Genomic DNA, 14,677 nt, shown 5'->3' on the forward strand with positions numbered 1-14,677 from the left:
CTTGAATTTCCTAATTACCTCTAAAATTACCCTGAAAGGGTTTTTACAGGTGGGGGATGGAGATGATTTACATTTGAACTAATAATTAACCTCAATCTGCTTTTGTTACCCAAGCTAGCTCTCTGAATGAAAGGTCATTGCCAAACTTGTTCCTTGCATTCATGTCCATCAAATGTTAATATCTTTATTTGGAAATGTGCATGGTTGGACTGGCTTTAACATAAAATCTGTCTACTATCGTAATTAAAATTATTTCAGGCAATTCGGGGTTGAAGAGACAATAGTTTATTATGAATTGTAAAAAAAAAAAGAAGAGTGTACAACAATGCCACTTTGACATTGTTTAGTCAATGCAATCATCTGCTTATTGGTGGAATCTTGCCAATTGTGAAAAACGATCAATAACCCTCCACTACTCACTCCCAGGGAAACCCCAGAGTTCCTACAGATTATTATACTTGTTTTAAAAAATCACATATTCTCAATATGACACACTATCTAGGATGTACATTTCTCCAAAAACACAAACAATTCTATTCACAAGTGGGTTACAAATGACAATGCACTATAACAATTGCAACATATTCTAAGGGCCCACTGGCAGAAATAAAGAAGGAAGCTTGCTTTGAAATTTACTACACTAATGCACATAGCTACTGCAATTTGTGTGATCATATGAAAATTAACGGGTATTTTTACGACCTAATAAATGAAAATGGCGCTTGTATTGAAGTACTATTTCAAGTTTTGTAAAGTAAATTTAAACCCACAGGCGTGGTTATGAGGTAACTACGACTATCCGTCACGCATGTAGTTTGGCTGTCCTGCACCAACTCAAGCCACTGCATCGTTAATATGTTACAAGCCCTATTCTGATCATTGCCGCCCGCAGCCTATTGCGCGCAACACACTATACTTGCTGATTGACAGCAGTGTGCGCGCTTCCTTGTTTTATCCGCAAGAACAGAGGATCCCTAGTACTCCGTTCTCAGAACAAGCTCAAGCTGTCATTCATCCACGCTGCCAGGACGGGTCCAGTCATTCACTGGTGGAAGGGCACTTGAACGGGTAAGCGGAGGTCACCGGGAACAACGCAGCCGGCCACTGGAGAGTATCCACACAGAAGCTTGCTGTGTTCGCACCGGTATTAAAACGCAGGCGTATCGCTGCGGATGTAAGCAAATCTATACTGTTATATTATTCGCTTGCTTGTAGCCTATACTGTCTGCAGCCGCAGTCCTATATACTCGATGCTGGGACACTTCTCAGACCTGAGAGGATGATTACTTGTGGACAGGGGAAATGGCCTTATAGCTTCAAGCATGTTAAATTGCAATTAAGCATACGTGACTGAAATAGCTAAGGATTACTATCCACATTTGCAAAGGTTGCTACACATGGTCCTGGTCGTATGGCGATAGGACAGCTAAAGCAGAACCTCTTTTTCGACAATATTACTTATCTTAGGGGCAGGCTTGTGTTTGAACGTTTGTGCGATGTATTGCAGTAACCCAAGTTATGGCATGTAGCTAGCTTCAGGTTTCTTTCGAGGTGAGCACTTCTAGTATCACCATCAACCAGTCACAAAAAGCATGTCTGTCTAAGGCTAGCTAGCAAGGTAAAGTAGTTTTCTGTATGTCAAAGGCTATGGCTAATGGTTAGCTTACACGTCTCAACAAATTTCTTTTTTCTATTATAATTTTTTTTCATTGGCAGAGGCTTTTCCTCCAGTTCACCAGGTCTTGTTAGGCTCAGGTTTGCAAAAAATGATTTACTGTATTGGTTAGCGAACTAGCTATAGGCTAATGATTGCCAGGGAAATGTGGCTGTTATTTATAACCTTGCGCTAGCTGAATGCATTTAAAAATTCCCAAGCCGATTTTAGGGCTATACTCCCATTTTGCTTTATGCAGTGACTTTTATCATTAACTGTCTTCGTATATGTGGTTATTTGTGCAATGACAACGTAGTTTTCTGTCCCCTAAGGCAGGCAGCTCTTCATGTAGCGCGCGTGGTACTCTCAGATGCCCTCTATCACGTCCCGTTTTCATTACTGATAAAACAGCACTCAGAGCAGCTCTGACTCCAGCTTTTTGTCTTAATAAACGTGCACTGAAAAAAACGAACAAACATACTGACAGCCAAGTTTTGTATTTTCATAACAACGTGAAAAATATTAAGATATATTTTTTAAATAAAATAAATTATCTGTGTGAATATTAAAACTATAAAATAGATAGTACCTGCTAAGAGTGCTTTTTAGAAAATGCTACCGATATGCTGATTTTGCATTGCTGGTATAATAAATATTCCAGGTATACAACATCAAATAGACCTTAGATTTCTTGTGTCTCTTTGTGTTAATGTTGTTAAATTAATAAAAGTATTAATAATACTTTTTTAACAATAAAATTGATTTAGGTAATTGTATATATTATTAATAAATATATTAGCCTGCAGTAGTATTTGCTTCTAACCTTTCTAACCTTATTTTTGTGACATTCCTTGTAAAACAAAGCCATGCCTGATTCCACATAGTTAATCTATACACTTGCACCATAACAGATGTAAAGATTCAAAACCCTGTTTTAAAGGCATTTACAGATTCAACAGGAATTATTACTTAAAAACTAAAAAAAGTTTGTTTGTTTTTCTTCAGGAAACCTAAAATTTTTCTCAGGAAACCTGCCATTCAGATAAGAGCTACCTAGATGGGTCAACGAATGGCTGGTAAGGGTCTAGTTATAGTGTCCTTAAAGGTCCAGGAAACTGGATTCAAACGTTGGTTATATTCCCTGAAAGTGACTATTGATTGTCTTCTTAATATTTCTTTAAAGTTTTTAACCCAGTTATTACCATTAAATTGTAATAAAGACTATTAGATTATTGTGACATGTTCAACAGATACGGACAGGGTGGGCGTGTATCCTGCGCTCATTAATTTTCATATCCATTACTCACATCATATGTAAACCATTCCTCATCACTTGGTTAGGTTGTTTTGTGCAGTTACATTAGACTACCGGACAACAAGGAAGAAAACAAAATAAACTAGGCTTTACCATCGTATAGGCTAGTTAAACCTACAGATCATTCAGCGTGTAATAACATTAACTGAGCTACTGTACGCTACCATTAGACTTGACAGCAGTTTCAAACTCCTGACAAAACACTAGAATAAAGTAAGGCTTCGATTCCACATATCTAAGCTTAAAAGCTATAAATTAAATTATTCCTAGGTAAAGGTAGGCCTACTGCAACAGCTTGTCACTAGCAGCAACAGTTGGGAGGGAGGTGAAGGGAGGGAAGGCACTGTCTCATGCACCAGTGCCAGCTTTTTAGAAAAGCCACATTGTTTTTGTAGAAGGTGAATTCCTTCTAGTTAAAATGGGCCCTACAAGTATTGACTGTTGGGGTTATTGCAATTTTTCAGTGCCTGCGGGCTTCCAGAAATTAAACACATTTCTCATGGGTCACTTCATTTCTTGGAAAAGAAAAAGTGTATTGGTTTTTTTTAATCCAGAGGAGGTGCAATGCTTAGGCATGTCCAGCTTAGTTTATTATTATTATTATTATTAATAATTACATTTATATAGCACTTTTCTAAATGCTCAAAGTTTGCCCACACAAAAGTGGCAAGAGCATCATTTAGGCTACATATTACAAGTATGAAGGATGTCTCCAGTATTAGTGTTTTTTTTTTTTTTTAGTTATGTACATTGTACCCAACTAACCCCTCCCACTGAAAACCTGGCATTTAGTCAAGGGGGAAAGGAAGACAATCTTGGCACAAGTTTGTCTACATTCATTTTTTTGTTGTTGTTGCAAGAACCATTTTAGAAGGTAAGCCTAGAGTCTAGAGGTTTTTCATTAAATTAACCTGAAATTGTTTGGCTTAAAATTTGGCAAATTGATCACTGCTGACGGAAACACTCGTAGTCACCCTGGAATATTACTTCTGTGACGCATGACGTCATAAGGGGAACACAAACAGCTCTCCTATTATGCCTGTATGTTGAAAAGATGACAAAATTGGACAGCATTTGGTTGTAAAGATTAGAGAAATGGACAGCATTGAAATATTTGATTCTGAATTAAAGGACATCGTCAGTGACTTCAAGAGTCTGTAGAAGACTTACTCGCTGATCCTGATACCGCAACACAGCCATTCAGCTATGAGTCTGAGGTGTAGGAAAATTCGCTTTTTAGCTATTCACTTTTTAGCTTACCCAGATACATACGAGAAGACCAATTGTGTGTGTCCCTGTGCATCCAATATGATAGAATATTAGACAATATGGGGGGGGGGGGGCATGTTAGGCATTTATAACGTGATTTGTGTGATGTAGCTTGAACAATACTTGACCACACTATATACCAAATACCCAAAAGTATGTGGACACCCCTTCTAATTAGTGGGGTTGGTTACTTCAGCCATACCCAGTGCTAACAGGTGCATAAAATCATGCATACAGCCATGCAATCTCCATAGCTTATTGACTTTCAATGTGGCACTGTCATAGGATGACACTTCTCCAACAAGTCAGTTTGTCAAATGTCTGCCCTGCTAGAGCTGCCCCGGTCAACTGTAAGTGCTGTTATCGTGAAGTAGGAACATGTGGGAGCAACAACATCTCATCCGCGAAGCAGTAGGCCAGCTAACTGGTTGTATAGGAGACTATTTGTCATTGTCCAACAGACTCCGGAATGACAACTACAAGCTACAACATCTGCTCTTATGTCACTACAGCATTTTCCATTACACTAAATCGAATTAAGATCTACTGTAATCCACATCTAGTGAGCGAATTAGTCTAGCATCATATGTCGATTTAACTTGTTTTCCATCAGTATTGTCACAATAACTTTCTTATGTGCATCAATTTGTAGCAATATAGGCTAATTCTTTAATGGACAAGGGCTAGCCATAGCTAATTTGGCAGTATCTGACCTCCTCTCTATATAATGTCTCAAAATAGGTGATCATTCTGAAGATTGCTGAAAAAGAGAGGTGGGGCAAAAAGAGTAAGTGATTTGATCTTTTGGGGCTTATTTATTGACTGTTTCAATAAAATTACAGTTTTTTTACATGAATCATGAACTAGGACAACTTCTTTCATTTGGCTGGTGTATTTCATTTTTTGTAATATTCGGTACCCTTTAAAATATTTCTTGGCCATTTGTGAATGCAAAATATTAAAGCAACACATCAGCAAAGATTTCGCAGATTTTGGTTTCCTGGACCTTTGTGGAACTGGAGCAGGGTTGCCCAGGACTCGCTGGAATATTATGGCAGAAGAGTGACTATTATATGATAACGACTGGGATGATGCATCTCATTTACACACCACTTGGTCGAACGATTAGCACTTTGAAGCAAATAAACACAGATGTAGTGTGTGAGTAAGAGAAAAATAAATGTTTGCAGGGTTAATGTGCAGACAGCCTTGCAGCCGTGGTCAGAAATCTAATGACAGAAATGGAAGTACACTTGGGCTGTATAGACTAACTCAATTTGTGGCAATAAAGAAAATGGGAAACAGTGAAACATGAGCTAGGAACACATTTTGTTTGCTACTGGATTAGATTTTGTTAGTAATGCGTTTACTTACTTTAAAATATGTATCTTATAATTGCAGGATGCAGAACAAATCACTAGATATAAATGAGCTTATGAAAATTAAACATAAAAGCCTTTTTAGAGAACAAATAAACCAGAGGAAAATGATCAAACTTTGCCATTATTGGGCCACTGTAGATTAAAAGATAAATGATAATGTCAGTTAATGTGCAAAACTGTAAGTAGGCCTTTGTTTTTAAGCAAATAATACCTTTATCTTTTCTAAACACATTTATCACGATACCTTAGTTTCTTGTTATAATATTATGCAATGGAGTGACACATCTTTAAACAAAATACCACCAACCTCTTGTCTGTTCAAGCACAAGTTGAATAATAGGATATGATGAGATATGGGGAGGTTTCCTTTAGCTGGGAAGATAGTATGGCATCACTTTTGATGACCACACTATACATGTAGCATGAAAAGTATAACATTGATATTATTAGCTTTTTTCAGTTCACAATAAGGTGCTCATCTAGGTAATCAAGAACACAAATGAGCTTTGTGTACACAAATACAGCTGCACTCCAGACATTTTTAAGCAGAACTTCAAATATAGGCCTAATTGGGGCAAACATCACTTTTGATAAGACACATAAGTTGCAATATATGGCAAACAAAACACAAGAAATACTTCTCACCTTTCAGGTTCTGGAAAAATGAAACACATTTCAACACAGGCATGTTGATATATCGGTTTATAACGGATAACGAATACTGTGATGTGAATTGACATGTTTCATAGGCAGGTCAACCTCGGTGTGTTGTAGCAGCAGCCTTGCAGGAAAAGAAAGCCAAGTCAACAGACAAAACCTGTCGGGGAGGGTTAAGATCTTAAGGCTAAAGCACTGGCTTGCAGTCAAGTATGGATGTGCAAGTTAAGTACTGAAAACATAATGCGCTCCATGAGTCAAGGCTCAAAATATTAATATAGGCTGTATGAGCCCTGGAGCAATGATTTGGCAGTGTTCTGTAGATAGGTAGTTGACATATGGAGCAGTTCTTGTTTTTTTTTTCATTGTTTTTCATTTAAGTCATATAGTTGGATTCTAAAGAGTCTTAACTTACTTGCATAGCGTGAGAGGGTCCGCACACTACCATTAATTGCTATACCTGTTCTCTTGATCTGGTCTGGGATGTGCCGGCCATTTTTATTCATGTTTAATATTTTTGTCGTTTTCCTTGTAGTGCGACAGGTACAACGAGGCGATTTGTCACTTTGGCCAATGAGATTACTGCTCATCTGGTGCAAAAAGAAATGATGCGACTGCAAATGTTAATAACAGATTTTATTTGTAATAAATCCACAATCATACATCATGATAACGTAACGTATTGTACATGTATACTGTAGCTATACAATCTAAAAGAAGAATAGTTATAGCTATAAAATGAAAAATCTAATCCCCCGATTATTATCAATATTTTTGTTCTGACCTCCAACTCTCTTTGCAGTACAGAGAGTATGTGTTGGCCACGTCAGCCCCTACATGGATTTTTTCTTCTTTTTAATGTGATTCTCTGTGCATGTAAAGACGCTGACAAAAACTGCTGCCAGTTGCTCTTTAGCCATGGTGACCCTCTCTTCTTGTTGGCTTCCAATTCGTGGAAACCCTTATCGTTGTTCTATAATGTGTGGCCTCACGTCGTATAGTGTGTGCGCAGTTAAGACAGCAAGACAAAAATTGTGGTCGGTAAATGTGAGATGTCCTGTGATGTTAAGACTTAAAATGCCCTGTGGTGTATGTCTGGCCTTGGCACTGCCTCTCTCTAGTTTGGATCTACATTTGGTCTCTCCCTGTATCTTCTTGTCCTCACTGCACTCATTATTCTATCCGACTAATCCTGAAATTGACAAAACAAGCGAAATATCATCATGCCTGCATCATACATAAAAAAATAATGTAATTAGTGTTTTTTTTTCTTACAATTTACATAGCAATGCACATAGCACATATAAAAACTGTATAAAAATGTAATAACAAAAAACCCCAGTTTTATTTGACAAAAACATTGAAATAATACTGATGTAGTGTGAATAATTCTCATAATAACTACTTAAATTAGGCTAGTTGAGACTGTCCACTAGAGTGACATGTCAGTCCACTGCTGTGACATGATTTTTGTTACACCATCATTTTTAGGCCTTGTTGTAATTACTAAGCCTTTGCTTAGGTCTTTGATGGGAATATTCACATACGTGATATTATATTTATAATGTATAATTTTTTATGTCTACTTTTTTTGGCATCACCCCAATGGATTAAAAAATAACCCTCTCCAATGGTGATGCTTGTGCCCTTTAAATGTCATCTGTACTTCCTGGTAAAATTGGATCCTTCAAATCAAAAAGGTTGTTCAAGTAAACACTTGTTCTTTAATAACAATATTGTATCACACCAGAGGATATAGGATTTTGAACTGATGGACAAAGTTGAACTATTCTGTACTTTCTTGTTGTTATATGTACTTCTTAAATTTATAAAAATAGACATCTGTGAAATAATTTCTTCCTTATTTTGTGTACATGCAAAGATTTTTTATTCTTGGAAAAAAGTCTTATCTTATGTTGTGATACCCATAACTGGACATGGATCTTTGTGGTCTAACAGTGGGATTGTATAGGCCTAACATTCCATAAATCTTGTTTGATATTTTAGTATGTCTAAGCATCCAGTTTGGCCTTTTTACAACACCAAGCCTAATTAAAATGTGACAATTCAAATTTAGTCTCTCTCATGAAATGAACAATCCTGTCTTAGGTTTTTATTTACAAAATGAGGAACTTTACATTTGACAATATTTCACTATCCAGGTGTCTACTCAATTATGGATTAAACTCCTACAATTCTCCTTTGTACAGTAAATGTTCTCTGAACGCCTGAAATAAGCTTCAGTATGACCTTGTGAATGTATTGCCACTATGCAAAATGATTGATTGGGGCAGCTTACAGGACAGCAAGCAATATCTTGTGGTTCTGTGACAGTTTGTAATCAGCAACGTCACCAAAAAGATCTTTATGATAGTGTCCTTGTCCCTGTCCCTGCCCCTGTTCCTTTTCCTTGCCCTCTACAGTAATGTACTCACCAGACAGGATTTCCATGGCGCAACTGCGCAAAGCCCTAAGTATTCTGAAACTGAGCCCAAAGATCATGTTAGATGGGATAACTGTTTCAGTGGGAAATAGTGAATTCCTGAACTACCTCTATATGCTGTATCTCTTCATTAAGGATTGTCACTGCACCACTACTGCATTTTTTTATTATTATTAAAAAGTATTATATTTTAAGAACTACATATATAAATAAACTACAGATCACATGACATGTGGCATATGAAAGCTCAATCAGAAGTGGCCACGTGATGGCAAAGCCTGACAGTGAGAGAGCTGTGATAATCTGTCCTCTCTGGGATTAAGGTGAACAGTATTAATGTGATTCACAGTCGAAAGGAGTGGAAGTGACAGGTCACTGATTATAATCTTCTCCTACAGAAATTGTTCTGTGCTCTTTTGTGTATCTCGGTCTGTCAGAGAGGATCTGTGCATGATTAAAGCGCGGGGATTCTAATTAAAATGTGGGCTCTGCCAGTGAAAAGATTTTCTCTTCAGGTCAAACGGAGAGAAACTGGCAAAAATTTTCATACCCTGAAATTTAACATGTCTGTGTATGAGATTAAAGAATGGCTTATTTTATTTTTAGCCCTTACACTACAAATCTGTCGGGTACCCATCTATAGCATCCTTGTGCTGAAACATTAGCGCAGCAAATTCAATCAGTGGCACAGAATTTGAGCCATCGGATGTACGTTTGTATGTTTTTGGACAGTAAGCATGCTATTAAAACATATTTTTAATGTAATTGCCTCTTTAAAAATCTGCTAATTGGTGACCAGAGGTTTATTGTTACTTAGTGATTGTATTGGATGATTTATAGACAAGTTTGACTGCCTACTGATTTAATTGGTTGATGTACTTTGATTGCTTATTGATTCTACTGGTTAATGTATGATGAACTTTGATTGCTTATTGATTTTATTGGCTGGAGCTTAACGAACTTTGAGGTCATTCAGACCATGATTGAACCTGGTTAGTGTGCACAGGGCTAATCAGTCCTAGTGCACACGGATATTAAAATTATTATTATTAAGGTCTAATGGTGAATTCAAGCTACCTATTTGCTAGTGGTCTGTGCAGTAGAGGTGTCTGGGCGATGGACTGCACCATGAATATGGCATGAATATTTTACATTAATTTGCACTGTAAATAATTTATTTGTTTTTTCACGTTATGAGCTCTTCCAACATCCCTTTGCTGTACTGTAGCACTGTTTCCTGCAGCTTATTTCCTTTGCAGAATTTAATTGACTTCCTGATTCATACGACTTTCAGACAGAACCCCGGTTTGGCTGGAAATGGAAAAATGAATCAACCGCAGACTGTTCACATAAATGAAGTGTTTCTCATCCAATCTGCGCAGCGCAGGAGATGATGAAAGTGCCTCATAAAAGTTCCGGATTTCATAAAAAGCGGCATTTTTTATGAAATGCGAAGGTAGTTTTGGTCACAGAGAAGTCAGATGTGAAATACAGTACAGTGCTGAAATGTGCAGCGTGCTCTACTGTAAAAGTGAGGCTTTGTTTATTCTCTGCGGGAGTGTGAGTGTTGTGGTCACACCCTGTTAATAAACATCCTCTTGAAGAGAGATGATCAGATGGACAGTGTGAGAGAGCTGGGTTGATTATATTGCCACTGGGAAATCGCTAATGTTTGTATCTAAAAGTTGCACTCTCCTCCAGTGCAGAGTCCCCACTGCTACATACTGAGAGACCACCAGCAAGCCTAGTTTTTCCAGGTCTCCCACCCAAGTATTGAAGCCCAACCCTGCTTAATGGAGCCCGGAGCAGGATAAGCGGTGGTAAAATTCTGGCTGCAGGATATCCCATTCTTTGTTGACAGTGCCGCTACAGTAGTGACAGTTGCTATGGAGCTATCTGTCAGTTTAACTTGCGTACAGTAGGCTATATGTACAGTATAGCTATTATTCAGGTATAATAGGTCCCAGATGCATAATTCATACAGTGCTTGTTTTGGCATAATCAGTTCATCATTTATGAGATATGAGAAAAACATGGAAAAAGACAGCCCTCTCAGCAGGAATAAACTCATTTAAATAATGCATGAATGCACTCTGGTGCTCAGTCTTCCTCATTGTGTATTTTATGAAAACCTTCTCAATCAATTGCAGGCAATTTGTTGGTTTCAAGGATAAGCATCTTCAGCAATCACAAATCAGTAAATTAACCAGTTGACCATTTCTTAACAAGTGAAGAAATGAACGCAAATCACATCAGCCATATTGCTGTGCATCCACTAGTCATTCTGTAGCTCTGAAGTAAGGGAAACAATGAGAGCATTGTCAGACCCAAGCACTATACCCCGTAGATGCATAGGATCCATTCATGCACACATTGAGGCTGTTTGTGGTTTTTATTACCAGGATGAGCAGAGCTTGATTTTAGAATGTGTCACATGACAAAAGGAAGTGACTGGCGTCTCCCCTACTACTGCTTCTAACAGTGTGCATGACTCCAGTGTCGCGCTGTAGTCCCGGAGGGCCACATTACAGGTTTTTGCAGTTTCCTATCAATCAGAGTCCAGTTTAGGCCTGAAATAAGGTGCGTGGAATCATTTGCCGATCCTTGACTTGAATGTGTCTCTTAAGACGTGCTGAAACAAACTGAAAACTGCCAGACAGGACTGAAGTTTGACACCATGGTACATGATATGGCTGTGATTTATTTTTTTACATATTGTATGCTATTTTGCACATTTAAAAGAAGAAGACAACTGCCCTGTACTTTGGCTAAAGCCGCAGCCTAGATTGAAGTCTGATGGTGAACTTTACAGGCTTTACCTTGAGCACACTGATAATGAAATAGCCACACTTTCTCAAATATTAATGATGCAAGGTAGATGCATAATACATAATACATGTTTGCTGAACAATTAACATTTTATATAAAATCATTTGCACCACAGAATTTCTTAATTACCTAATGAATCAATAATTATATTTAGAGAACTGGCAGTTGTCTTCCTAATTTGAATCCTCTCCAGTTCAGTGTGTCCCCAGGAAAGCACGCAGCCAGCCATTGCCCCTGGTTCGACTGTAGTCCACCATCTGAGCTGCACAGATACTCTGCTGCCAGGCTGCAGGACTGCCGCGGCTACCGCTGGCTGACTGAAAGCACCCAATCGGAAGAGTTGCTGTTGAACGGTGAGGTGGGGGCATACTGAAGCTGTCTGATCATGAGGGTGCATCAGTGCTCTGAGAACAAAAGGACACACGCCTTTGCGAAGCCCTCTTATTGGCCTTTCTGTATAGAAACAGACATTCTGTGATGGTGGGTGGCTCTCAGTGAGATTGCGCTGACTACTGTGATCTGATAGACAGCCCAGCTTGTTTCCTTCAAAAAGAGCGTGAGCAGGGGCTCCTGTTTCGTCACTGAGCATTATCACCCTGCTTGCATCATTATGACTATTGTATGTTTGCTTTATGTAGCAAAATATGATCTCACTGGGCTGCCATTTAGTGCCAGATTGGTTGCCAAACATCAAGTTAGGTGAAGAGGGAGTTGGCGGGAATTGCTAATTAAGCAACTGATCAGGTGGACAGTGTTTGAGAACTGGATTGATTACATTGCCACTGGGAAACCACTAATGTTTGTATCTGGAAGTTGCACTGTCCTTCAGTGCCAAATACCCACTACTACATGCTGAGTATTGATATTTATTCAGTACAGAGGGAATACCAGCAAGCCTTGTTTTTCCAGGTCTCCCAACCAATTATTGAAGCCCAAACCTGCATAATGCAGCCAGGAGCAGGATAAGTGCCCCTTTATGTTGTGGATTTTTCCCCCATTGCCTGCTTGTCTTTCCTTGTCTTTCTGCCTGTCCTGTCTTGCCCACAAGTGCTCATATAATGTGGAAAAGTATGCTCCTGCTAAATTGAAAACCTTGGATGTTGATTATAATGGATATCTTCTCTGGGTTTAACCATAGTTGGTTTTGCTGCACATAGCCTACCACTCGGCACACACTCAGAGAGAGTCGCTATTGCTGAATCCTGTGGGCACTTCATTATAGTCCTGTGTGCATGCACTGTCGCTATGGCCTACATTTAGGGCAACTTGCGGCAATGGCGATTATTGTGAATAATTCCCTTCCCCAGGGTGGTTTAAGATGGAGAAGGGAAGTTGTGATTGTGAGACTATGAATTATTTATTCATTCAATAAAGCATTGACCCGTGACAGGACCGTAATATGAACTGCGGCCCAACGGTGCTGTCCGGATTTTAGAATGTGTCACGTGACTAAAGCAAGGAACTGGTTTCTCCCCAGGTACTTTTTGTATGACAATCAGTATCGATTTTAGGCCTGAAATAAGGTGTGTGAACTCCTTAGCCACATACTGTTTTTCTGAAACACTGTAAAAACCAGAAGAGCCTGCGCCCTCCAGGACTTAAATCTGACACCTTGGCACATGATATGTTTTCTTTTAGCCTACTTATTGTGCATGCTATGCTGCACATTTAAAGAATTAAAGACAACTTCCATGTAATTTTGATAAAGCCCCAGTCTAGGTCAGAGCCTAGTTCACCCTGAGCACACTGATTATGAAGTAGCTGCACTTTCTCAAATGTTAATGACACAAGGCGGATGCATAATACATAGCACATATTTGGTGAACGAATAATATTTGACATTAAATATTTGGCACTGTATACATTCTTAATTAGCTAACGACTGCCTTGAGGGTTATCCCATTCAAATGCAAAACTGTGTGGTCAACTTGCATGGGTTTAAATCATTCAGGTACGGCAGGTCTCAGGTGCATATTTCATGCTCTGCTTGTTCTGGCATTTTATCAAGCGAGTGAAGTCTGGCCTCTCCCGTGTTTGATCAGGCCGTGGATTCCCTTCTCTCCTGTTTCCGCGTGTTTGGTCATGTCTACCCTGAGTCACGCAGGCTGATGAAACATGAATATCGTGTGTCCCTCCACCCCTCTGTGTTAATCGGGTTTGTGTTAAAGACGAGCCGTCTGTCTTGTTTCAATGTCAAATGGTATAAAACAAGAAATTTACCGTTGTGCATCGGCGCTGCCTGTGATTGGACATGTAAATCACGTGCATACTTACCCCCACAGTGTGTGGCTCCCCTTCGGTGCCCTGATAATTGCTGTAAGAGCCACCGCAGAGATTTTCAGGAAGACATAAATACAACATGGTTTCATTAGTCTCGTCAGTATATGGATATGACCTTGGAGTTCAATCAGCTTTTGTTACTAACTTTGATTTACAAGAAAATGCAAGTTACTTGGTTTTTATCCTGAACATGGTGGTGCAGTGGGTAGCAGTGGGTAGCCTTTGCCTTTCTGAGTAGTTTTCGCGTTCTCCCCGTGTCCGAGTGGGTTTCCTCTGGGTACTTCGGTTTCCTCCCATGGTCCAAAGACATGCAGGTAGGCTAATTGGAGACTCTAAATTGCCCATAGGTATGAGTGTGTGAGTGAATGGTTAGCGAATGGTGTGTGAGCCCTGGGATAGATTGGCAGCCTGTCCAGGGTGTAATCCTGCCTCTCGCCCAATGCATGCTGGGATTGGCCCCCAGCACCACCCGTGACCCTGACCAGGTTAAGCGGGTATAGATAATGGATTGACGGATGGCTTGGCAGTTAAAGTTGTAGGATTTTATTTCAATTTTTTAAAATTTTATTTCATAACATCACTGAACAGACTGCTTTGGAGTTACATTTGGAGTATTTTCTTGCACTAGACCGTGAACCCCCAGATGTCCTGAACACTAGCCATTGTAAAGCAGAAAAGTCTGTAAGTATCTAGAATATTCTTAATTGTACATAAAATTGCCAGTCAAACACATAGGCTACATTAAAACTGAATGCTATGAATATACTCCAGAAAGTGAACTGTCCCTTTAACCTCATCCTGGAATCTGCATAATCCTAATTTAAAAACGAATTTAATTATAATGGTGT

The 14,677-nt window shown here is 39.0% G+C and overlaps 1 protein-coding gene across 1 annotated transcript in view; it reads left to right on the forward strand.

Annotated features, from left to right (window-relative positions):
- The first annotated feature begins 845 nt into the window (after window positions 1–845).
- plcb4a (phospholipase C, beta 4a) overlaps window positions 846–14,677 on the forward strand; it is a 46,840-nt gene continuing 33,008 nt past the window's right edge. The window contains exons 1-2 of the mRNA XM_064331005.1: window positions 846–1,068; window positions 14,458–14,510. The gene's annotated coding sequence lies outside the window, so the exon portion shown is untranslated. The remainder of the gene's footprint in view (window positions 1,069–14,457; window positions 14,511–14,677) is intronic.

Source organism: Anguilla rostrata, chromosome 1 (assembly GCF_018555375.3).
Source record: "Anguilla rostrata isolate EN2019 chromosome 1, ASM1855537v3, whole genome shotgun sequence".
In the NCBI taxonomy this organism is placed as follows: domain Eukaryota; kingdom Metazoa; phylum Chordata; class Actinopteri; order Anguilliformes; family Anguillidae; genus Anguilla; species Anguilla rostrata.